The sequence below is a fragment of the Martes martes genome (genome assembly GCF_963455335.1).
Source record: "Martes martes genome assembly, chromosome: 7".
Classification (NCBI taxonomy): domain Eukaryota; kingdom Metazoa; phylum Chordata; class Mammalia; order Carnivora; family Mustelidae; genus Martes; species Martes martes.
Window position 1 is genome coordinate 4,496,714 of NC_137894.1, and position 25,596 is coordinate 4,522,309.

Below are 25,596 nucleotides of genomic sequence, written 5' to 3' on the forward strand. Positions count from 1 at the left end.
GAGAAGTGAGGTGGTCAAATGAGATAAAGCACATAAACATAAACGTAAACATCACTGCCAAAGATGCCTGTTATCCCTGGCAAGGTGACCGGCCCTGCCTTAGCCTTCCCAGAGGGGCGGAATGAAGTCCCTTACTCAGAGTTACCCATTCAAACACCCCCATCAAGTACCGGGTACGAGGCTTACTTAATCCTCAGACAAGTGATTCTAGCCCTGGATGTACATTAGGAAGAGGTCGGGAGCAAGACTAATGCCTAACCCCAACTCAGACCAATTAAATCAGCATCTTTAGGGATGGGGCCAGGCATTCTTTAAAACCACCACAGGTGGGGGGCGCCTGGGTGGCTCAGTGGTTTAAGCCTCTGCCTTCGGCTCAGGTCATGATCTCAGGGTCCTGGGATCGAGCCCCGCATCGGACTCTGCTCAGTGGGGAGCCTGCTTCCCCCCCTCTCTCTCTGCCTGCCTCTCTGCCTACTTCTGATTTCTCTCTGTCAAATAAATAAAATCTTAAAAAAAATACTTTATTTAAAAAAAAAAAAAAAACCACCACAGGTGATGGATAATTCTGGGGCTGAGAACCACGGTCTATAGACCAAAGTGTGGTCCAGGGAGCACTGGCCTCAAAAATCACCCCAAAAGCTTGCTAACAATGCAGACTTCTGGACCTCTCTGGAAACTGACCGCAAAGCAGTGGGGTGAACCCGGGCACCCGAAGCTGCGACAGTTACCTGGAGGCCATGGAACAATGGCATTGGCACTGAATGAGCCCCAGAAATGGCACCAGCGCTCCAGGTGGCCCCGGAGGCCAGGATGACCCAAGCAGCTGGCCCAAGAAAGGCTCCCAGACGATTCAGACTCCCATGCCCACCCTCACCCAAGAGCCACTGCAGGGCAGGCGACCAAGGCAACACTTCCAGGAAGGAGGCGGAGCTCCTGGGGGCTTTCCCTCTCATTCAGGTTCCCCATCAGGACTTACAAGCCTGTGGGACCACTCGGGCCTCCTCTCCTGTACTTCCTCCATCTCACTCCAGCCCCAGCCACACTGACCTCCTTGCTGCTCCCAGAACTCCTCAAGCTTTCTCCGTCTTCAAGGACTTTGTCTCCTGGCTTTTCTCTCCACCCTGATGGCTCCTCCCTCAGGTGTCTGCATGGCTCCCTCCTGCAGATCTCTGTTTAAATGTCTTTTTATCAGTGAAACTTCCCTGATTTCCATATTTAAAAGAAAAAATCTGCCTCCCCACCAAACCTCCCTAACCTCCATCCCTGCTTTGTTTTTCTCCATCATACTTTATATTTTGCTTGTTATCTATAAGCCTACACACACTAGAATGAGTTCCATGAAGGTAAGATTTTTACTTATTTCCTGTTATAATCCCAGTACCTAAAACAGTGCCTGGCACACAGCAAGCACTCAAATACTTATTCTAGGACTGAATGCATCAGAAACACCAATCTCAACACGTAGCTTACACCAAAAGATCACAGGGAAGAAGTTGATGATAGCCAAATCACCACTCCACTGATCTCATCTTGGCAAAAGCCTCTTTAAAAACAGGCTAGAAGCCTAATGAAACAGAAACCATTTAGAAATAAGTATTTCCAGTCAATTAACCCAATCCAAATGGGTTTGTGAGTCAAAGACAATTTGTTTTGAGAAACAGATAAAACTATGGAGACAAAAAATGAAGTTGAAAGAAGGCGATCGAACAAAATGGATTTCAGATACTGTCCTGGTAAGTGTATAGGTTCAAAAGAAAACCCAAGAGCACTGACAGCTACCTTCAGACAGGGAACAATTTTCACAGACCAGAAAGAAGAGAAAGGCTCCAACCCTGGGATACAGTCTGCGAGCACAGGCCCGGTGCAGGATACGACTGTGTGCTTACCCCAGACCCACCAACCTGATGCACCTAAGGAGGACTCTTCCTTTCCCCTTCCTCCTACTCACACCCCACCTGCCTCCAAAACTCACTGGAAGCCACAGACAATACTTGAGCCCTACCCAGTTGGGAGTGCCAGAAGCCTCTGTCAAGGCAGACACCCAGACGATGGGGAGCATCCGGCCACGACCCAGTCTCACTGATGTCCTCCGTTCCACATCCTCGTTGCCTCTCCCCTCCCCACCTCAGTCTCTCTCCCACGGTCACCCTGCGTATCTCCTGGAGACCCGTCTTCCCCAAACACTGCTTTCGTCAGGTCACTCACTTTTCTCAAAACCCTGGAGTGGTTTTCTATCACCTACCACAGCTCCTCGAGCCGGGCTTTTGAGAACCTCCATACTCTAGACCTAGACCAAGTCCAGACCTAGACCAAGTCCAGACCTAGACCAAGTCCAGACTAGACCAAGTCCAGACCTAGACCAAGTCCACTGCTTTTACACTTCCACGGGAGCTTCCTCACCTGCCTCGAAGACCAAATCATTGCCTTCCCCTTCAACATGACACTAAGAGGTAAGATTGTAGCGACCAGAACACACTGGACCATGTGTCCACTCTCCATTCCTGCCAAGATCGTCCCTGCTCCCCACACCATCCACACCCATTCCTTCCCCTCCGGCTTCCAGACACTGCCCTTTCCCGCTCCAGCGCCACAGTACACACACCCTGCACTTACACAGGCACACGCATTCATTCACTCAGGGATCGTGACTGAGCACCTACTATGCGCCAGGTCCCCGCCCCGGGGGGTGCTGACGTTCCACTGGATGGAGACACACAGTCACAAACAAGCAGATTCAGGACAATTCATAGAGCTTTCCTCGACGGGATCTCCCCAACTGCAATCAAAAATGGGAGTGACTACTTTTTCAATTCTGAAGCAAGGGAAACAGCAAGCCGTGTGAACGTGGGGGGACAGAGGTTTTAGGCAGAGGGGAGAGCAAGCAGGAGTGCTTGGTGCACTCAAGGAACCCAAACCAGAGCAGAGGGAGTCAGAGGAGACGGGGCGGGACGCAGACACGGAGGGCTACCGCAAGGACTGATGTTTAGTCTTTGACAGAAGGCTTCAGGAGGACGGGAACTTACACTGTCCAAGAGTCACTGCCCTCTGCCTATGCACTTCAGCCATCTATCATGAGCTATAAAATTAGGAGGGATTTTTCTTCTTGAATGCTCCAAACTTTTCCAAAGTAAGCATATATTATTTTTTAAGTGAAGGGGGGGAAACCGTCTTGCCAACCCTATAAGAGTCAGCCCAAATTCCACCTCTGCCTCAAAGTCCACTGGGCCGGTGCTAGGACTTTGCCCACGCTGCACCCTAGGCCCCAGCCAGCAGGACCACCAGGGTGACCCCAGAGTTCACAGGACCTGCCTGCAGCAACTAATGGGCATCAAAGTTTCTTCTGCCGCCCTCACTTCTCTCCTGGCTTGCAGGAGTGTGTCCCTTCGGATACTCTTGCCCCCAAGTGCCTGTCTGTGCCCCAGTCGTTCTCTCAGTTGACTTAATTAATTCCTGGTAATTAAAGCTACTATTTGGTGAGGAACTGCTAAGAGTCTGACCTCTCCCAGGGGGGTGTAAATATTTTAAAAGGGGAGTCTAAGTGGGAATGCAAAAGCCTTACACTCAGAGAACCGGATTTAGAATGGTGGAATGACAGGCACTGGGTTCATATTTTGTGGGTCACTGGCTACCTTCTCCTAACGGGCTCAGGGGCTTGGAGAAACAGTGGCACCAGGAGACAAGTGAAGAAATGAACCATGAGATTACATCACTGCCGCCACCTCCCTCCTCCCAAAGGGCCATTCAATCCATTTTGGGTACCAGAGAATGTTCCCCAGAGGAAACCCCAGCCATCTCAGAGGGGTGACCCGTGTGAAAGTAACCACTACCCTCAGCAAGAAAAGCCCCCTTAAGACATCCCTGGTCTGCAAGCAAATTGTTCTCTAATTGCTTTCAGTGGGGGGACTCCTGGAGGGCAGAGTTCACCTCACAGGATTCTTTTGTGCTCCACAGAGCACCCAGCTCTGGGTTGGGCCCAAGCTAGGCCTTTCACGAGCAACTGTGGATTCCTGATCAATGATGGCCCTGTTGCAAAAAGGCTCCACGGGATTTTAAATACAAGTAAACATTCTAATTAAGAATAACGGTAGAATTAATCACACATCTAATATTTTTAAGGGCCTGAATATTTATAGGCCTAATGACATCTCAGACAGTGAAGAAGTTTTTACAACCTCAGCCAGTTCAGCTCAGGTCCGGAGAGTCTGTCCAGCAAGGCAAGGCAGAGCGCAGCCCTTGCCCATACACACCAGAGCCCGGGCTGGGCCAAGCCCCAGAAGAATCTGAACAGCTGCTCACTGCCCACCCCTGGGCCCCCTTCTCCTCTGAAAATGCCAAACCTCTACCTCAGATGTGTTTTCAGGCCCTAGAATAGCCCCGGGAGGCTTGCAGTTACAATGGACACCTGTCTTCAAACCCTCTCTCGGGTCTCCCTCTGCCCTTCGGCTTGCTCCGGAACAACTTCAACTTTAGGAGCCGAATCGGCAAACAAGAGTAGGATGCTGTATCCGGCAGCAAACCAGAGCCCACGCCACCGGCTCGTGTTCAACTCCAGCTTGCCCAGGGCAGTGTGGGGAAGATGTTCCTTTGCCCCAAGACTGGGTGAAAATGAGAAAGAAGTAGCCACCCCCCTCCCATCTCACACCCAGAATGAGCCGAACCCCCAGAAGGAGGGAAATCCTAGAAATGCATGTGAGGCTTATGCACAGCAGCCCCTCTCTTTACAGTCCCATGACCCCCAGGTCGTAACACCAAGGCCTCTGGCATGCTCCACGTTGACAAGCAGGAGACTGAGTCTGTGGCCTCCGGGGGAGCAGGGACCACACCCAGAAGGAGTGATTTCTTTAAAAACACTCTAAAAGAAAACACCCACCAAATGTAGCTAGAAGCCAAGTCACACTCTAATCACCCCTCCCAGATGGTGCAGCCCGGGACCTCTGAATTCAGGGACTGGCCCAGTCAGAGGTCCTAGCCTAACTCATCTCACGTCTAACAAAGGCATCTTCCCACTGAGTGACCAGGGAGGGTGGCTGGCTCCGACATCAGGACTCTTCCGTAGGGACGTATTTCTGGGCAGTTTGAGTTTTTGCCTTAGGGCATTAAGTTTATCTCCAAAATGAAAACAGACTAACTGGTTATTTGTTTTTGTAAAGACGATACACAAACCTTGAGAAAATTCAAGTGACAGGCAAACATGTAAACAAAAGCCAAAACCACCCAATCCCACCACTCAGCAGGAAGGAGGTCTCCCTGCAAACTGTTCTGCAGACAGGAGGGGGTCCAATCTGAGTTAACCCTAGAGGGTAGTAGGTCTTGATTCTCTGAATAATCCTGGAGACTGTTTTGCACAAGACCCTTAATGCCACCTCTGAACTGCACAAAGTATTTTTCTAGGGTGCTCCCCAATAATTGTGCAGCTCTCACCAACAGACAAAACAAAGTGATACAGATCCCCCTCAGCTCCCCTCCCCCAAAAAACACACACACTCTGACTGGAGGCCAGGAGTTAATCTGCTCAGTGGACACACTCCTTTTTTTCCACTCAACACTGTAGCAGTCTTTCCATAATCAATCACAAGTATGGATATCCTCAGCCTTTTCATCTCCTGGAGGGTGTTAGTGACAGAAAAGGGGCACCATTACCTCTTGATCCAACACCTCCAGCATCTAAAATGGAGAAGGTAAAGGACTTACCTTCAGTGTCCAGAGGACACCCCAGACGTGCTGAGAGGTTTGAGGAATGACTCTGTGGGTGACACAGAACTGGAAAGGTGTTCACTAACTTGAGTTATAAAAAGGATCAGATAGGTCATTTCAACAAATACACGCTTCCCACTTCAAATAAAAGTAAATGGTTGGCTGAAGTACCACTCTGATCCTAAAATATTTCTCAATATTAATTAGCTAATGGATATCATGATGCTATACTCCTAGAACACGGAGGGGGAGACCACGGGAGCGATCACAGCTTGTAAGTACACGCAACTGCTCCACACTCAGAATTCTCTCCTATTCAGGTGTTCCTAATTTTTATGGAAAAGAAAAAGTTAAAATGAAGTTACATATAAAGATAGAGCTGGAGATAAAGATCTAATACAAACACTAAGTATTAAAACAGTAGCTCTGGGTTAGAGGACTTATCAGTAAGTTGTATTTCCTTAGTATACCTATCTGTGCTCCCTACATTTTCTACATGAATATTCTGGTGTAATTCTTTTTAGACTTTTAAAAGAAAAATAATTAATCCACAATCTAGGTTGGTCTATTTTGATTTTATTTTTCACTACAGAAAAACAAAGATTCAAAACTCTAGAAGATCCATCACCCTTCCCAGCTTTGCAGAAGCAGAAAGAAGGTTAAATGAGGCTCAAACCCCACAAAGATTCCAATCCAGTAGGAAAGCTCACCATGACCAGGCTGAGTAGAGGGGAGGAGTTACTACTTTATTTTCTGGCTCCGATGTGTAGGGAAAACGAAAATTCTAAACCAATCTCTCCTTCCAGTGCGACCAAAAGCTCCCCGCCCCCTCCCTGGGTTCACAGACCTCTGTTCCCAGAACAATTTCCAATACATCTGTCCACAACCACCCTTTAGCTACAAGACTACCCACACCACTTAGAATCTGGATACCAATTCTGAGGAACATCCTTTTCCAGTATTTTGTTTCTAAAAAGTTATTCCTCCTCTTCCTTAAGAGTCACAAACATATGATCCAACCCACACCGTACAGAATCATGCATTCTATCAATTAATAATCGTGGCTGCCCACACTGTATGGAGCTTAAGTCAAGATTGTGTTAAAGAAAAGGATGAATCTTCATGGGCCTGAGAAAAACAAACAGGAATTGAGGAGCAAGCGTTTGTTAATATGTCCCAGCCCTGGCCAGAAGGGGTGGGGGATGGCCAGAGGACAGAACATCTGTCATTCTGCAGTTTCATTTCTCATGGCCAGTTAATACCCTAAGTTTATGCATCAGTATCTTCCAAGTTTGGTTAGTGAGTCAGTCTGCCTGGATCCAATAAGCTCCGAGTGCCCTACAAAACTGAATTTTAGGACTATGAAACTGAGAACCAGATCCTGAAACACAGTGATCCCGCGAAAATAAAGCCACCTCCAGAATGACATCTGTCTCCACTCCCTAACTCCAGCACCGACCATGGTGTGTATCTGATGTATCTAATACTCATCTAATATTCTCTGTGGCTTGTAGAATAAAATCCAAACTTGACCTGCCTTTCACAGCTCCAACTCAGCTTCCCAGCCTCCTGCCCAGACCAACCAAGCCTCTCAGGGCTCCATGCTTTCACACATAGCTCTCTCTACCTAGACTGTCCTTTGCCCAGTCTCACTTGCCTGTAAAACTCCTATTCTTCCTCCAAAGCCCAGTTCAAAAGCCACTTCTGCCCCCAAAGTCTTCCCTACTCCACCTAGGCATTTAGTTCCTACTGCTCCCAACAGCTCTCTAACTAGGGGCCATTAGAGAACTTGTTAAGTACATTGTAGCTCCTTTGTTTACATATCTGACCTCCCCTGGACACCCTGAGGTTCTGAAGGGAAGGAACTCACTTTGTATCCAAAAGTCCTACCACAGTGTCAAGAATGAAATGGGAGATCAATGTTGAATGATTGATCACATGGAACACTGGCATTATTTAGAGAAAAGGGGAGGGGAAAAGAGTCTCCCAGAATCCAAGAACTAAATTTTAAATTTAATCTTTAAAATTAAAATTTTAAATTAAATCTATATATTTAATCTCATCCAATGTGACCACAACATAGCTAAGAGACAGCATGAGAGTTTTAAAAATGTAATAATAGCAACTAACACGTGAGGTAAGTGCTGCGTCTACGTGGCTTGTTTAATCTGATATGCACAACAGCCCTATGAGATAGGTACTTTTATCTGCATTTATCAATCCTATGAGATAGGTACTTTTATCTGCATTTACCAATCCTATGAGATAGGTACTTTGGTCTACATTTAAGCTGGGAAAAGCTTGAGGCCTTTCCAAACAGGAAACTGAGGCACATAAGAAATTAAACTCAATGTCATTCTGTTAGCACGTGGCAGAAGCAAGATGCAAACTCCAGTAGTTTGGTTCCAGAGCCAGTGGGCTCTGGGATCCAGGAGACCTGGGTTTGAATCCAGATTATGTTACAAATGTGGTTTTGGGTAAGTCATCTATCCCCTCAGGGCTTGTTCCCTATCCCCTCTGGGCTTGTATCTGTAAAGAGGCCAAGACAAGTCCTTTCTCTTAAGTTGCAGAGGATGAACTTAAATATGATGTTTGCAGAAGTCTCTCAAATTGATTCTTCCATCTAGCAGGCACTCCATAAATGCTAATTCGTCTTCCTTTGCCTTCCTAAAAGCTGCACAAAATAGATTCTGAGGAAAAGGATCTCCCCCAGACTCTCGGAGGCTTTTCGAAGTGGATCAAGTAGTTAGACCACTCAAGGAGAAAGCCTCACCTTACCTGCTTATCTCAAAGTCCATTCCCCATACAGAGACCAGAGACCTTTTAAAATGTAAATGTCATCATGTCAATCACTTGAAACCCTTCAAAGGTTCCTAATTTCACTGGGGATACAGACCGAAGTTGAGGGAGGGGTGGGGAAGGAGCCATTCTGTCCCAAGGCCCCCTGTGATCTAACTCACCTCTCTACAGACTTACCTCCCCTCTCCTTCTCCCCCTCCAGCCACACAGGCCTCTTTCACTTCCTCCAACTCGCCAAGCTCCGTGCTGCTCCACACATGGTTAACTCTTAACCCTCCTTCTGGTCTCAGCCCAGATGTCACTTCCTCGGGGAAGCCTTCCCAAAGCCCCCCAGATCAAACCAAGGCCCATCACTCTCGGCATTCTGGTCCTCTTTCCTTCCTCGAGCTCAGCCCAGTTTGAAATGATCAGTTTACCGCCTCCTTCAAAGTTTTATTCAAAAGACACCTTCCAAGAAGGCCTTCCTGGGCCACTTGAATGTAAATTCAACCCCGACCCAGTATCTCATATCCTCCTTCCCTGTCTTCTGTTTCTCCCTAGCATTTAGCCCCTTTGAAGAGGCTGCATTTTTCACAATCTATTTTCCCAGTCTCCTGCTCCTTCCCCCCCCCCCCCACACACACACCAGACTGAAAGCTCAACGAGGGCAGGTATTTCTGTTTGCTTTCTTCACAGCATCTAAAACAATGCCCGGCACATATTTGTTGACAAATATTCGGTGTGGAACGAAATTTCCAGATTATTTATTATTGGGCTTCCCCACTAGGCTACCAGCTCAAGCCAAAAACATGTCCTTCTGGTTTACCACCATCCTCCCAACACCTTATCCAGTGCCCAGCACATAGTAAGTGCTCAGTAAAAATTTACTGAGTGACTCAAAGCCATGACCATTGGGAAAACGGTCAAAATATGTGTGCTAGCACCATGCTTCCTCCTCTCTTTCACTGTGCAATGTACCTGTGAGTTTGAGAAAACAGACCCATGAAATCCCAGCAAGCACCCACCAGGCCAGGCATCTGTGTCCACATCCTGTATGCTCAGCCACACTGTACACACCAACAGATGCACCCTAGAGGGCCTGTATGAACAGAGAGCTGAAGGCAGGTGGGCCAACCCTAAGCCAAATACCATTTTACCCCCAAGTCGCATTCTCCTACTGCCAGTCCTATTCCAGGCCAGTCCTGGGTGCCAGACATGCTTCCCTGGGTGGGCCTGTATTTATTCCAATCCAGGACTTTTAATGCTCCCTCTGGCCTACTCAAAGAAACAGAAAGTTAAAAATCCCTGAGCAGCTCCCATAATCCTGGGGTTCTCAGGAACAGGCATACCTAAGGTCGTATGGACCCCTCCCCCTCACACACGCTGATCCAAGGCCAGGAGGCCATCTGTCCAGCAGACGCTCCCCTGTCCTCCCTCGGGTCACATTGAGCCTCCCCCCCCCCCCACACTCCCAGGTTGGCAGGAAGAGCCCCTGCAGAGAGATCATTTCCACCCTGATCAGCAGGCCTGGCCCCCCCCCCGAAGACCCCCAACTCTGGAGCAGGAATACCTGTCTGCTCCCGAAGAAACCTCCCCCAGGCTCAGAACTTGGGCGGCGGTGGGGGGAGGGACGGAGGGGCACCCAAGAGGGTCGACCCCCGAAGTGTCCGCCCCAGGACGGCGCCAGCTCTCGGCGCGGCGGGGGACGGAAGGGCTGACAGGGCGCCCCGGCGGGGCGAAGCGGCACCGTTATCCGCGCCCGGGCGGGGGGCCGCGGGCTGTGGCCGAGGGCGGCCGCCTGTCCCGCGCGGGGAGGGCGGCGGCGGCGGCGGGTCGCGGCGGCGGCAGGGGCAGGCGGCCCGTCGGCCGGAGGCGGGGTGGGGTGGCGGCAGGGGCCCGCCAGGCGGCGGTCGGGGGAAGTGGCTGCCGCCTCGCCTCGGGCGGCGCGCAGGGTCCGCCCGGCTGCAGGGCCGCGGCGCGGGCGCGGGCTCGGCCCCGGCTCGGCGCGGCCCCGGCCGGCGGGCTGGGGCGGCCTCGGCGGCGGCGGCGGCCCCGGCCCGCAGGCTCCCCGCCCTGGCCCGGCCCGCGGGGGGGCGCTTACCTGGCGGCGGCGGCGGCTGCAGGCCCCGGGCTCGGCCGCGCGCGTCCCCAGCGCCGGCTGCGGGAGCCACAACATGGCGACGGCGGTGGCGGGCGGGGCTGCGGCTCCGGGGGCGGAGCGGGGGCGGGAGCCGGCCTGGCGGCGGGACCCGACTGGGGCCGCGGGCGGGTGAGGGAGGGGGGGCGGGCGGAAGGCGACTCGGACCTGGGCGCCGGCCCAGGGCGGCGCGGCGGAGGGGCTGCCCCGGCCTGGGCCCGGCCTCCGGCCTCCCGCTCCCGCCTCCGGCCTCCCGCCCCGAGGCGAGCTGCGCGGCGCGGGCCCGACGGCGGCGGCGGCGGCGGCGGCGGCGGGGCGGGGCGGGCGGGGCGGGGGCGGTGCCGCTCAGGGCTGGACCCCCGACCCCGCGCGCCGGGGCCGGGCCCAGCCCCCGCCCCGCCCGCCCCGCTGAGCACCCGGGCGCCGCGGCTCCGGCCCGGCGGCCGCTCCCTGCGCCCTGGGCCCCGGGTCCTCCGCCGCGCCTCCCGGGCGGGGGCCTCGGGCAGGGGCCGCCGTCTCCCGCTAGAGGGACCCGAGCTGCCTCCGCGGCCGACTCGTCCCAGCGGACGGCGGGCGCCTCGAGAGCCGGGACGGCGAGCTCGTCGCTTAGATCTGGCACGTAGTGGGGCCTAGCGAGAGGCGGCCGGGTGGAAGGAAGCAGAGGTGGCGCGGGCCCGGCGCTCGGCGGGTGCGCCCTCGGTGGTCATTGCCGGCCTCGGGGACTTGCTCGCAGGCTCGGAGGCGGGGGGCACTCTGACGTGTCGCCTCTGGGAGAACCGAGAGACCCGCAGTGAGCGGAGTTGACCACCGAGAGCCGGGGCCTCCCAGGGGTAGCCTGGGAGAGCTCTCGAGTGACGGGGGAGCTCTGACCGTGCAAGGTGAGAACGCAGAGAGGCGGCCAGAAGGCCGGGAGGGTGACCAGCAGGACCTTCCAGGAACCCAGGGCACCTGGAAGCAGGCGGCCTTAAGGTGCCAGGTCGGGGTGTGGGAGCGCAGAGGCGAGGCCCTGGCGTCTGGGAGTGGACACCCACCGCTGACCACGGAGAAATGCCTTCTGAAGACCCAGGAAAGAGATGCCAGTTTGCGAGAGGGGTGGAACTAACTTTGAGCCAGGGCCCGCTGTGCGCCAGGCAGTAAGCCGAGTTGAGCCCTTGGATGAGAAGTGCGTGAAGCAGTGAAAGCATGAAAGGGTGATCTTTTCAGAAGTTTGGCGGTGAGCCGGACAGGCCTGTAGCTGGAGGGGTAGTAAGAGCAAAGGAGAGAAGTGATTTCTTTATCCCCCACCCCCGCACCCCGGTGTGAGGCGGAGCTCTCGCATAAAGGAGCTGAGAAGAAAGAATAAGAGATGGAAGATGGAGTAATTAATTAATGGTGCAAGATCTCAGAAAAAGACAATGAGTTAGATAGGGCTGGTGGAGGGGGAGGAAGAAATCAGAGACGAGGCACCGCTCTTCCTACAAGAATTAAAGGATGCGTAAAGATGGAAATACTTTGAGATGGCGAGGCGTATATACTGGTCCTCCATGTTTCCGTGGATCAGCTGCCTAGATCACCCCCAAAGTCATCCGTAGGCCTTCTGGAGTTACTGTCCTTTAAAACTTAAGTGCAGTTGGCTCAAACCGCTATTTTACTTAGAGTGGGGAAAGCCAGCATACCTGCCAGTATTTCCAAAGATTCGTAGGGAAACTTACATTTCTCCTAATTGTCCTATTGGCCCCAATTTTCTATTCCCAAAATTCTATTATGCTATTTTAGGAAATTTGTCATTGTACCCTGGATACCTCCCCATTTATATGCCCCCCAAATATACCACCATGTGTGAAAACAAAGTACCCAATGTTATGATTGTTAAATAAATTCTAGTTTATTTGTAACCATTAAAAATCATGTTGAAGGAAAAGACTAATGACATGGGAAATATTTGTAATTGAAAAGCGCATCGTAAGATGTTATAATACTAGCTTGTAATATATAAATATACTATGCATATCACACATAGATATCATTCCTAGATAAATTGGGTTTTTATTTCCTTCTGTGACTTCTTCATCTTCTTATTTTCACAGTACATTAATATTTCTCTTTAACTCAGGAAAAAATGATATTTTAAAGTATTTTTAAGAAGGGCATTTTTAAAGATCTTTATGGAGTTGAAAAGAGATATTAGGAATTAAGAGAGGAGGGGCACCTGGCTGGCTCAGTTGACAGACCATGGGATTCCCAATCTCAGTGTCTTGAGTTGAAGCCCCACGTTGGGCATGGAGCCTCCTTTAAAAAATCAGGAAGAGGGGCACTTGGGTGGCTCAGTGGGTTAAGCCTCTGCCTTCGGCTCAGGTAATGAGGGTCCTGGGATCGAGCCCCACATTGAGCTCTCTGCTCAGCGGAGAGCCTGCTTCCCCCCCTCCCCTCTGCCTGCCTCTCTGCCTACTTGTGAGCTCTCTGTCAAATAAATAAATAAAATCTTTTTAAAAAATAAAAAAAAAACCAAAAAATCAGGAAGAAAGAAAATTGCGAATGGGTCTTTGAAGGATGAAAGGGACTTAGGTCAGCAGAGATGGGCTAACTGGGGAGGCAGCCCTCAGCTGGAGGAACCCTACAATCAAGGACACAAAATTAAAAATGGATGGAGTGTTCACGGAACACCAGAGGTCAGTTTGATTGAAGTATAGGATTTGAGGTGAAGAAAAGCAGGAGACTCAGTCTGGAAAAATAAAATGGGGCCGTGGTCCTGAATGCCAAGCTAAACCCTTCGTAATTTGCAGTTGAGAAGTACCCCTGGAGCTTGAACTGTGCAGGTGATAAATTTCAAAGTAAATTTTCCTGTAACCTCTTCCTTAATGAGGTTCTGGATCTCAGCCCTTCTAACTTAATGATATTTGGATTTTTGATTGACTCAGAGCAGTGAGGTAGGGGCAACAGTTTTTGCATTCCAACTCTTTACAGAATGAGAATTGACCCCTGCTTCTCTACCTGTTAATTACTACAATTTTGATTCACAAGGCACCAGAGTTTCAGAAAGAACCGATTGGCAAAGAGTGGGGATGAGAGAAAGAAGAAATGTGCACCTTAAACCAGTGTTTTGTGTGTGTTTTCTTTTTTACAACTTTCTATGAGTTTGGCTTTTTTAAGATTCCACAGATGAGTGAGGTCATACAATATTTGTCTTTCTCTGTCTGACTTATTTCATGTAGCATAATGCCCTCAAGATCCATCCATGTTGTCAAAAATGGCAAGATTTCCTTCTTTTCCTTCTTTTTTTTTTTTATTACTGAATAGTATTCTTGGCAAACTTTTTTGACTGTGACCCCCTTTACAAAATCTATTGCACATCTCAACCCAGAATATACACATGCATGTACATAAATACGCCTCTGAGACAGAAGTTTCATGAAGTATTACTCTTACATACTACTCGCTGATACTTTCAGCTTGATTATTTTTATTTCTTTCCCAACACTGGTCAGGATCTGCTACATTGATTTTATGACCCAGTATAGGGTTACAAAAGGACATCGAAGAGAGGCTAGAGTATTCCCTGCCATGTTTACAGTTCTCATTTAAATAGCCATATAGTCTGTGACCTTAAGTTTGCCATATTTACATGCCCCAGAAATCAACAGGACAGTCAAGACTCTCTCAGGATATGGAGGGGGCAGGGATAGAAGGGTTGACACAAGCCAGGTTGGGTTCCTCTTCCCTTCTTAGCAAATATTTCCTGATATCAGTATTTCTCAGGAACCATAAATGTTTTCGTCTTTGTTTAGCTTGAGAGGCAGACTGAATTTCAGACAAGGCTGGATTACCACCTGTAAACCAGAGACAACTTGTCATTTGAATGAACAGAATCATGGACTAAAATAAAAGGGAAAGTAATGTATCTTGATTGTGACAGTACGCGGAGGCTATCTTACCCACCACTGTTGGAATATGATAGTGACAGTAAGTATCATCCCTTTCTTCTAAGTCTAGAACCAATGAGAAGATGAAACTAAACTCTGTCACGAATTGAGCTGAACTCAAGAATGTGGCCTGGCTGACGACTGGTAGGCTTTTTAATGTTCCTTGAATTTAAATTATCTCCTCCAAAACTCCAACCTCCCCCTTGAGGGGGCCTAGCAACTTTCACTGTGTCTGATAGAGAAGATTACACTCTATCTGAGGGCAGGCAGATCTGAATTCACCAGTTAAGTAAGTCCAAGACAAATTCTCTCCTACCTGCCCTCCTATTAAAAAAAAAAAAAATTAGGGAAAAGGATCTATCCCTACCCAAACAAATTGGATCTGACCCAATAGTTAGGCAGTTGACCAGAAAAGTATATGAATGCAGTGAATTATAAAAAATGGCAAATCCATACCTTCCCATCTTATTGTCCCTTAAAACCTATAAGGAACACTTATTCGCCATTCTTCCGATGTGAGGCCAAAATTTTTCTTTGAGCAAGAGTGCTGATTAGAGTGTTCTTGGGCCCTTTCTTACATAAATCCTATCCACCGTGTATTTTCTGTGCTTTGCAATTTGTTTCTTTAAAGTTGTCTAAGGACTTAAAACTTCTTGCAAAACAGTATACATGAAGGCTTCTTCTTTAAAAAAAAAAAAAATCCTTTGTAATTGTCTCACCCACATCTGGTTTGACAGTAATTTTCAACTGGTTGTTAGCTAATACTTCCAGAGCATTCAACTGACATTTCATAGAAACAACTCTTTCTTTTCATGCTTATGTTTCATCAGTTTGTGTAACTTAAATTAATTACACTCTGGCATACAGCTGTCATAAGGAAGTTTGGGACCAAACACAACAGACTCTTGTTAGGCATTTAACTCAATTGGTAGGAAGTAGTGTGTAGGAATTCCAGAGATGAAAGCATTCAGTAGGTCGTGGGTAGTATAGTACAGTCAATATGTTTAATTGGAGGGAATAGAAAGTGTTGATTCCAGAGAGTCCATTAAAAGGGAGCTATTAATGCTCATAGACTAGTATGGCCAACTCTTTGTGCATATATTTTAACCTTCTTCTTCCACATTTATCCATTTTATAATCCCCTCAAAGTCACTGTCCCTCCTATCCCATTTAGCTAAACATAGCTTTAAATGACTTAGGATTGGTATGGCTATCAAAGAAATTCAAATGGTAACATTGCATACTGCACTAGCAAAATACACATACCTTACACACTTTCCAGTGCTAATGAGATGATGTAATTGGGACATTCAGAGAAAGCTGTGGCGATGTGAATTGGCATCATCCCTTTAAGAAACGATTAATCATACTTCTGAAGAGCTTTAAAAGAGATGGGGCCCTTTTGACTCATCAATACCACTCCTGGAAATTTTGTTTGGGAGATAACCCTCCCCCCCCCAAAAGAATGGCCACATGTACAATATTTACTATACCCTTATTTGTGGTCATGAAAGTTGGAGCAATTTATGGTATGTAACATTGTGTAACTTACCACTGAGTAAACAGAAAGGAGTAAATTGGAAAAGATCTGATTCCATATTATTTAGAAAAAGATACAATTTGTTCCACTACACTAAGAGCCTGAAGCTGAATTGTGTACTTTAAAAGGGTGAATTTTGTGAATCATAGCTCAACTTTTCAAAAAAGATACAATTCTGTATTTTTGCTTTTGTATCAGCCAAGATCAGCAGGAAACAGATGGCCTGCTCAAATGTGTAACTGAAGAGAGTTGAAGAAGGGATAGTGTACAAAGAGGCCGGCAGGGTTGAGGGAAACTGACAAGGGAAAGTGAAGCAGCCTAGGGCTCACATCTGCCGAGAAGCCATTATCAGCCATAGGCTAAGTGAGAACAATAGCTTCGGGAAAGAGAGAGCCCCTAGGAACTTGCAGAAAATCAACCCTACCTCTCTCTCCTGCCCTCAGGTCTCCTGTGGAAACTCCCCCACTGGCTGAACCCAAGAGGAAGCCCAGGGGAACTGAGCCCAGATGACAGTGTCCTTCAAGGCCAGCTGCTGGAAAAGGACGGAGGGTAGATCCGGAAAGACAAAGGCAGAATATCTAGCAGGTGTGTGGTCATAGAACAATGTGAGAAGTGTCTAAGCATATGGCCAAGGAGCTTCAGGGAATCCAGAAAACCAGGGTTCCAGAGAGAATAAGTGAAGGTAGCTGGAGAGTAGGTAGGGTAGGTGGAGGGAACGGGAAAGATCATTAACTCAGACTGAGACAAGGATGAGAGGCAGAAGCAGGTGCATTTTCATTTTTGGTCAAATTCTTAGCTGGAGACTGAGCTCTGGAAGAGATTAATAGGAGATACAGGAACTAAATTAGACTAGAGCACTGGAAATTCTTCTCCTACTGGCTATTACCCTATATTTCTCCTTCCTCGCTAAACTGCATGCGTTCAACAAATAATTGCTTAGTACCTATCATGTTCCAGGAACTGTTAGGCCCTGGGGATTGAGGAGGGAATAAAATTGACATCCTTGCCGTCCTGCAGGGTATAACCCAGTGGGGGGAGACAGACCATAGATAAGCAAATATGTCAAGGAATGATAAGTGTTATAAAGAAAACATGGGGGAGAGCAGGGAAATAAAATTCTGCCCATTCTATATCTTAAAAACCTCTTGATTTAGACCACACAGCCCCCTCCCCCCACATACACCAGAGCTCCTGAGTAAATTAGGCCGCGTGTATCTCTCACCTGGACAAAGATCAGAATACCTTCCTCCCTCCAGCATCCCCAGCCAGTTCTGCTCTCTGAGGGGAGGAGCTTCCTGAAATGAATCATGTCAGTACCCTGCTTAAAATCCTCCGAAGCTCTTATTTGCCCGCAGTGTGGAATACCGTCTAAGCTCCCCACCGTGGACCTTTTCTTATCTTCTCTGTCCATCACGTGCCTCTACCTCTCCCACTCTCCTCTTCTGCCCACACTGCAGTTTACTGGTCAGATCGGTATGTTTGTTCATGCCTTCCCATGCCCTGCCCCCTTCGCCAGAATTTGGCAATTCCCTCTTTATTCTTCTAAACCCCTTAGCTATCACCTCTTTGGTCAAGCTCCCCTGGCTTTCCCAGGTGGGAAGGAGCATCTCCCAGCTCCCTCCTTCATGTTACCAGTGTATCTTATAGGTACCTATGAATACATTTTTCACACTGCATAATCTTATTTCTTGGATCTCAAGATGTACAGAAGTGGGTTTGGGACACCTGGGTGGCTCAGTTGGTTGAACGTCTGACTTCGGCTTGGGTCATAATCTTGGCGTCCTGGGATCAAGCCTGGAATCCAGATCCCTGCTCAGGGGAAAGCCTGCTTCTCTCTCTCCCTTTCCCCCTGCCCCCCCCATATAAATAAATAATATCTTAAAATACAATCCATGGGTCAGAATCCTATGTTCATTGGTTCACGTGTGTCCCTCTTGTATTACTAATCATCCAGCCTAAAAACTTGTATGACAACTAACATATATCCCTCCACCCCCTGACCCCCAATGCTTAATCTTGTGTTTATCATTTTCTGGCTTCTAAAAACATTTTTAGCTAGAAAAATTTTTTTAAAGATTTTATTTATTTGACAGAGAGAGAGCTCACAAGTAGGCAGAGAGGCAGGCAGAGAGAGAGGGGGAAGCAGGCTCCCCACTGAGCAGAGAGCCCGATGTGGGGCTTGATCCCAGGACCCTGAGATCATGACCTGAGCCGAAGGCAGAGGCTCAACCCACTGAGTCACCCAGGTGCCCCAAGAAAATATTTTTTAATCAATTTTTTAAATTGTCCTAGCTTTGATTTCATGGATATGTGGAATCTAAAAAGACAAAACAAAACAAAACAAATGAACAAACAAAAAGCAGAAACAGACCAATAAATACAGAGAATGGAAGGTTGCCAGCAGGGAGGGGGGTGGACAAAACGGATGAAAGGGAGTAGAAGATACGGGCTTCCAGTTATGGGATAAATAAGCCACGAGGATGAAAGGTACAGGGTAGGGAATGTAGTCAATAGTATGGTAGTGGCCTTTATGCGGTGACAGATGGTAACAACACTTGCGTGGTGAGCCAAGCAAAAGGAACAGAGTTGTCAAATCACTGTCGTACACCTGAAACCAAATGTAATATTGGGTGTGTCAACTGTACTTCAATTTAAAAAATTACCCTAGCTTTATAAAATTTTTGAAGTCTTGCTTTTTTTTAAAAAAAGTTGAGATTGAATGTGTTTATATATCTTTACTAACTATATACATTTCCTCTTGTGAAATATCTGTTCATATCTTTTTGCCCATTTTCTATTAGTTTTTTATCTTTTTCTCATTAATTTTCAGAATTTCCTTATGTGTCCTTTTAATATTCCTTTAGAGTTTTTTTTCCTTAGAATTCAAGTAAACAGAAAAAGTTTAATTTCTAGAACTGTGTGTATGTCTATGTATTTGCATATACATGTAAGTATATATTCATGTATGTGAACCTACAAATATAGTCCCAACACATGTATTTTAGTTGCTTTCTTTATTAAAGAGTATCATTCACTACATAATATCCTGGGACTTCTTTTTTTTTTTTTTAAGATTTTATTTATTTATTTGACAGAGGGAATGAGAGCACAAGCAGGGGGAGAAGCAGAGGGAGAAGCAGGCCCCCCGCTGAGCAGGGAGCCTAACACAGGACTCAATCACAGGACCCTGGGACCATGACCCAAGCCGAAGGCAGATGCTTAACCGACTGAGCCACCCAGGTGCCCCTATCCTGGGACTTCTTTTTCATTTTCCATGTGATATTGCTAAGATTTATCTCAGGCATGCTGCGAGTAGCTGAGTTTATTTACTGTGGCCGTTACAGGTTATTCTAGAATGTGATTACACTAATACTACTTTGCCCCTTGCAGCAGAGGCCCTTGGTACTCTGTGTTTTCCTCTTGGCTTACCTCTGATTTTAGCTAAATACATCGTGGCCAGTTTCCTGGGAGCTCCCAAACCCTGACTATTCCGACTGTTTGTGTTAGGCCTTGGGTTTCTCCAGTTTCCGGCCCAGGCCCTTCTCTGCTACAAGAGCTTCTCACCATCCCCTCAGGCACAGCCTGATAGTAAGGAGAGTTAACCCTCAACTAATGGAGGATGTGCGCCAAGGGATAAAAGCCCTAGGCTCCCCGCCTTCAGAGGGCAATTCTGGAAGGCACTTTGTATGCTTCTTAGAGGCGTCTATGGAACCACGTGCCCTGAGTCAGCTCTTCTTCCTCCTCTGCCTCATCCTCCTGTCCTTCACTCCCGCTGCCTGAGATCACTTCCCAAATAAACAGCCTGCACCCAAGTCCTTGACCCAGTCTCTGCTTTTGAGGAACTCAAACTAATACAGCCAATGTGCTGATAATGAGCATTTGGGCTGTTGTAGGTTTTTGCTGTTGCTAAAGTGCTGCTAAGAAAATTCGTGTAAAGCCCGCTAGTGCACAAGTGCAGGAATTTCTCCTGTGTATTTGTACAGGAGCAGAGAAGTTGGGTCAAAGGCTACATCAACTTTCAGCTCTCCAAGATAATTCCAGACTGTTTACCAAAGTGCTTTTTACCAATTCACAGTTTCAACAACATCGTATATGGGGCCCTACCGCCCCACATCCTCTCCGGCACTTGGGATTGTCAGATTTCTTAATTTTCACCACTTACATGGGTATCAAATGAAATCTCATTGTGGTCTCAATTTGTATTTCCTGATGATTCATGAGATTGAACAGGGCTTCCTATATTTATTGACCATACATATTTCAACTTCTGGGAAATTCTTAGCTTTTGCCCATTTTTCCATTGGTTGATTGTCCTTTCCTCATTAATTTCACTAATCCTTTTTTAAAATTTTTATTAATGTATTTAAGTAATCTCTACCTCCAACATAGGACTCGAACTCACAACCCCAACATCAAGAGTCACATGCTTCACCAACCGAACCAGCCAGACGCCCCTAATTTTACTAATTCTTGGACAGTTATGGGTTTTTTTCCCCCCTTGGCAATCAGGTGCTCAGAATTGAATTAATCACAGTCTTTACCCAATAAGACCTTTTTTTCTGGTTACAAAATTAAGGCATGCTTGTCGTAAAAGAAACATGTAAAGAATACAGACTAGCTTAGAGAAGGTCCCCTAAATTTAGGTCAGCTCCACCCCACCTCTGAGCAGGAAGAACTCCCACACGTTTGTTGCTCCATACTTGGCCCCATACTTTGGGGATTTTGTTTTCATGTATGTCTCCCAAATCGGATAGGTTCTCGAAAGTAAGGACTGTGTGGTAGTCGTCCTCGCACTCCCAGCCCCAGGCGAAGTCTTGGCTTAGATCAGGAATGTAGCACATCACTGTTGAACTCACTCCTGAAAGGTGGGTCAGAACAAGTTTTAAAGGTACAGGACTTCAGTTTGACAAGAACAGAAAACTAGAAACCTCGGGTCGGAGAAAAACAGAGGCTCCTACTTGTAACATGTTCTGGGGCTTGATTACTTAAAGTCTTAGCCATTGGGCCAAAGTGTCTGGTTTCTATCTTGGAGGCAGCCAGCCGAGGAGGCACTCAAGGCCACTTTGGGTGCAGGGAGGTTTTTTTTATCTGCCACAGAATTAAAATAAAACATCGACAATCTAGTCATCTAATGGCAGAGTACGGGGGATATAAGAGGGAAGGCTGGGGAAAATAAGACGGAAGACAGAGGAATGAATGAATCCAGAAGTTATTAACTTCGGTGGGGGACTCAGACTCCTATGAAAAATTCATGAAAACTAGGCCTTTTTTCAGAAAAATAGACCTAAACGTCAGCCTCTGCACGTTTTTTAAGGCAGTTTTATTTTGTTTGTTTTGTTTTGTGCTGTAAGTCATCTCAACACCCAATGTGGGGCTCTAACTCGCAACCCTGAAATCAGGAGTTCCACGCTAGGCAAGTCAGCCAGGCATCCCAGCCCCTGCACTTTTTAAGAACCTGTGATCAGTGGGCTATTCTAAGAACAAGAGATGAAGAACCCGAACCGTGATGGCAGAACGTGTTTATTCACTCGTGCATGCTGATCCGTCTCCAACGAGACGCAAGGCACCGTGCTGACTGCTAGGCACACATGCCGTCGTCCGGTGTAAAGCGTGGAGTACGGTGTGGCAAGGTGGTCAACAGCACAGACTCTGAGCCCAGCTGCCTGCTTTCAAACCCCTGCCAGGTGACCTTGGCTAAGGTCACCTTTGCAGAACCCATCGGCCCTCTGCAGGTGTCTCACAGAGACCGTCCTGTCATCACCCTCATTGTTAAGGGAATCCACATCCCAATAAAGCACTTAGAATTCAAGGCATGGAGGGAGCCCTTGGCAGAGCCTTAAGGCAGAAACCAGAGTGGAGAGCAAAAGGAGGAAGCAGAGAGCTGTGGGCTTGATTTCAAGAGCTTGGGCTAAAATGGAGGAGGGGAGATAGGCAGTAACTAGAGGGGCAAGTGAGGGCGAGGGAAAAAAAATTTTTTTTTAAGATGGATGAGATCCTAAATGCCATGGGGAGGACACCGTGGAGTGGGAGAAGCGGAAGGCAAATCATTGATGATCTGTTTTTTTCCCCTAAATCTGCCCAGAAGGCAGATGGGAGGGCTCTAGAGCAGAGGTGGAGTGTCCGGCTTTAGCTGGGAAGCCACTTCCGCCTGTGAGCCGGAGGGGAGGAGTCGACTGTGGTGTGGCTGCAGGTGCAGGCTCTGGGCTCTGAGCTCCGAAGTAACCACAGGCCACCGAGAAGGAATGCCACCCATGGGGGAGGGGCGGCCAGCAGGGGCTGGCGGGAGGTCTGAGGAGAGGGGACAAGTGGCCAGCTGGCTGAGCGTTTTAAAGAGGGGCTGGCCAGAGAGTGGAGGAAGGGAGGAAATGCCCAGGGATCACTCAGGATGAGTTTATAAGGACGCGGATCCTCCGCCTGGCTGGGGAACTTCTGGTGGTCATCACAGGAGGAGAAAAGCATCCAAAGATGGAGCAGTGAGCGCTGAGTGAAGTCAGGAGGAATGGGGACCGCTGGACTGGCCAGCCAGCTGGTCACTGCTGAAATGGCACCTTGAGGATCACTCTGGTATCAGACCAGATGACACATGGCTGGGAAGAAAGGAAGGAAAGAGCGGGGCCGCGGTAAACTGCCCGTAATCTGAGATCTGACTATGCAATGAAGGGGAAAGTCAGACATTAACCAAAGAGAGAGTCAAGTGGGGCTTATTTTTCTTTCTAGAAGTCAGGAGAGGTACCTATGTGTACACATATGTATAGGCAGAATTTTTTAAGGCAAAGGCAGCGGTTGTAGATACCGGCGGGAAAGGGAGGAGTGAAGCCCCGGTTCAGTGGGGTATGACGCAGGCATATGGTAATAAACAGCTGCTCTGGGCCAGGTGTTTTCCAGAAGACTCTGTCGTCCCCAATATACAGAGGAGAAAACTGAGGCTCAGAAAAGTTACTCGCCCCAAATCACACTGCTATTATGTGACAGAGCCAGGATTTAAAACCAGGTCACATCACTCCAAAGCACCAGTACTTCCGAACCCTATCCCACAGACAGGCGGAAACGTTGACACTACTGAAAGGGAGGAGGGGTACTTCTCTTGGCACCCAGGAAAGGAAGAAAGACTTGGAAGACATGTGTGTGCTGAAGATTTTGTGTTTATTTAGAGTTATTCTCCTTCCCACTCACATGTATAAGCATATGGACTTTTAAAGTTGGCATCGTTGAGGAAGCCTAACTTGACATAGAAAAAGATTGAGCCCGAGGACTGAGCTGACCTTTCTGCAGCGAGAGAACTGATTGGACATGGCCAAGGGAGTTAAAGCTGAAGGCCCAGGGCAGGTGTGTGGCTACCTGATTCACCCAACCCTCTACCCAAACGGTTGCTTCCTGGGAGAATCAATCTTCCCTTAATTCAAGAGAAGAAGAGGGAAATTGGCATATGTTCGCAAGTTGTTTATTGCAACGATGGACTTGAGACATTTTATGATGTATTCTTCATCTATCAATATTTTCTCTTTTTTTAAGATTTTACTCATTTATTTGTCAGAAAGAGAGAGAGCATATGCAGGGGGACTGACAGAGGGAGAGGGAAAAGCAGACGAGGACTATGACAACCATGTGGGGCTCAATCCCAGGACCCCGGGGATCATGACCTGAGCTAAATGAAGGCAGACATTTAACCAACTGAGCCACCCAGGTGCCCATCAATATTTTCTGGTAGGTGATTTCAAAAATAACTGCCTAAAGAACAGATCTCATTTCTTTTCGCCAAATCCCATGTGCAGGGAACACAGAGAAAACCAAAACCAAACCATAGCCCAAAGGGAACTGTGTAGTGTTATGGTCGGGTCACAGGCCGGGGCCTGAGACAGAAACTGAGAGCTGTGGTAACTGGGCAAACAGGACCCAAGGTCAGGACGCAGGCGGCAGACCCTATTGCCACACCAATGTCCCAGCTCCAGAGGTCGCACCAAAGGTACTGGAGAAAATGCCAGGGTTCAAGGGCGTCTAGCAGACCAGGAAAGGACAGAAAAAGCAGCTCTGAGCAGAAAGGAGGTAGTCACCTGACCCCGCTTGCAAACTAACATCTACATACCCACAAAGGCCATTTTAAGTCATCTAGTGGCCTATTAAACACAAGTGAAAAGAAACAAGTGAAATCAAACTTCACTTAACTGAATATATCAGAATTACTAGTGGGGCGCCTGGCTGGCTCAGTCAGGGGAGCACGTGACTCTTGATTTCGGGGTCCTGAGTTCAAGCCCCATGTGGATATGGAGCCTACTTCATTAGAGGAAGAAGAAGAAGAAAAAGAATTATCATTTCATGTTGTAATCAAATGGCCAATAGTTTAAATTCCTTTTCCATGCTACGTCTTCAAGATCTAGAATATGACTTTTTTTTCCAAGATTTTATTTATTCATTTGAGAGAGAGACAGAGAGAGCACAAGCAGGGGAAGGGGCAGAGGGAGAAGAAGAAGCAGACTCCCCACTGAGTTGGGAGCCTGACATGGGACTTGATCCCAGGACCCTGAGATCATGAGATCTGAGCCACCCAGGGGCCCCTGCAATGTGTCTTGTACTTGCAGTACATCTCAGTCTGAACTAGCCTCCTTCTGAGTGATCGGCGTCCTCTGGGGCTAGTGGCCTTTGTGTCAGCCAACACAGGTTTAGAGAAAACCATACTTAACATTCTGGCATTAAAGTATTTTCTCTCTTTTTTCTTCTATCTTTCTTCCTTTTAAAACATGTTCAATTGGGAAGGGCTGGATTTCGAGGGGAGTGGGAGAAAACTCTCAGATGCTGAGAATCTCTAATGTGAAATTTTATTGAATATTTTTAAAAGATTTTATTTATTTATTTGACACAGAGAGAGAAAGGTAGGCAGAGGGAGAAGCAGGCTCCCCACTGAGCGGGGAGCCCAATGAGGGCCTCAATCCCAGGACCCTGGAATCATGACCTGAGCCAAAGGCCGTGCTTAACTGACTGAGCCACCCAGGCATCCATCTAGTGTGAAATTTTTAATGATTCAAGTATTGCTCTCCTTGTCAGTGTCTTTCCTGTCCTTGAGAGATGCTGCTGCTGCTTCTTCTCTTTTTTAAGCTCCATGGTGCACAGAAATCCCTGGGAAGATAAAAAGATAGAGAATGTGACACAGGTGGGTGCCTGCTACCAAGCACTAATTCCTTCCATTCTCATTCATTCATTCATTCATTCATGTTTGCTCGTGACAGCGATTACCACTCTTCACCTACCGGTTAAGGACTGTGTCTGAGGTTAGTCTTCCAGGCATAGTCCCTGGCTTGTGAAACCTACGATTTGGCAGAAAAGCCAGAGAAATAGTTACCATAAAATGTAGTCAGTGTTATGAAAGGGAAAGTCTGAGCTGCTGAGCGGCCACCCGGGGGAAGAGTGGGATCCATCCCTGGGGATGAGATAAGAGAGGAGAAGGCTGCAGGGGTGGCGGAGGGAAGGCAGATTGAAGGAAGAACAGCTGAGCAAAAGGGAGAAGGGAGAGCTGGAAAATGCTAGAAGGAGAAAGAGCAGCTGTAAGGAAGGCC

General features: G+C 47.9%; 1 protein-coding gene across 1 annotated transcript in view; it reads right to left on the minus strand.

Annotated features, from left to right (window-relative positions):
• ZNF592 (zinc finger protein 592) overlaps window positions 1-10,661 on the minus strand; it is a 49,639-nt gene extending 38,978 nt beyond the window's left edge. The window contains exon 1 of the mRNA XM_080809513.1: window positions 10,574-10,661. The gene's annotated coding sequence lies outside the window, so the exon portion shown is untranslated. The remainder of the gene's footprint in view (window positions 1-10,573) is intronic.
• Between the last annotated feature and the right edge of the window lie 14,935 nt (window positions 10,662-25,596).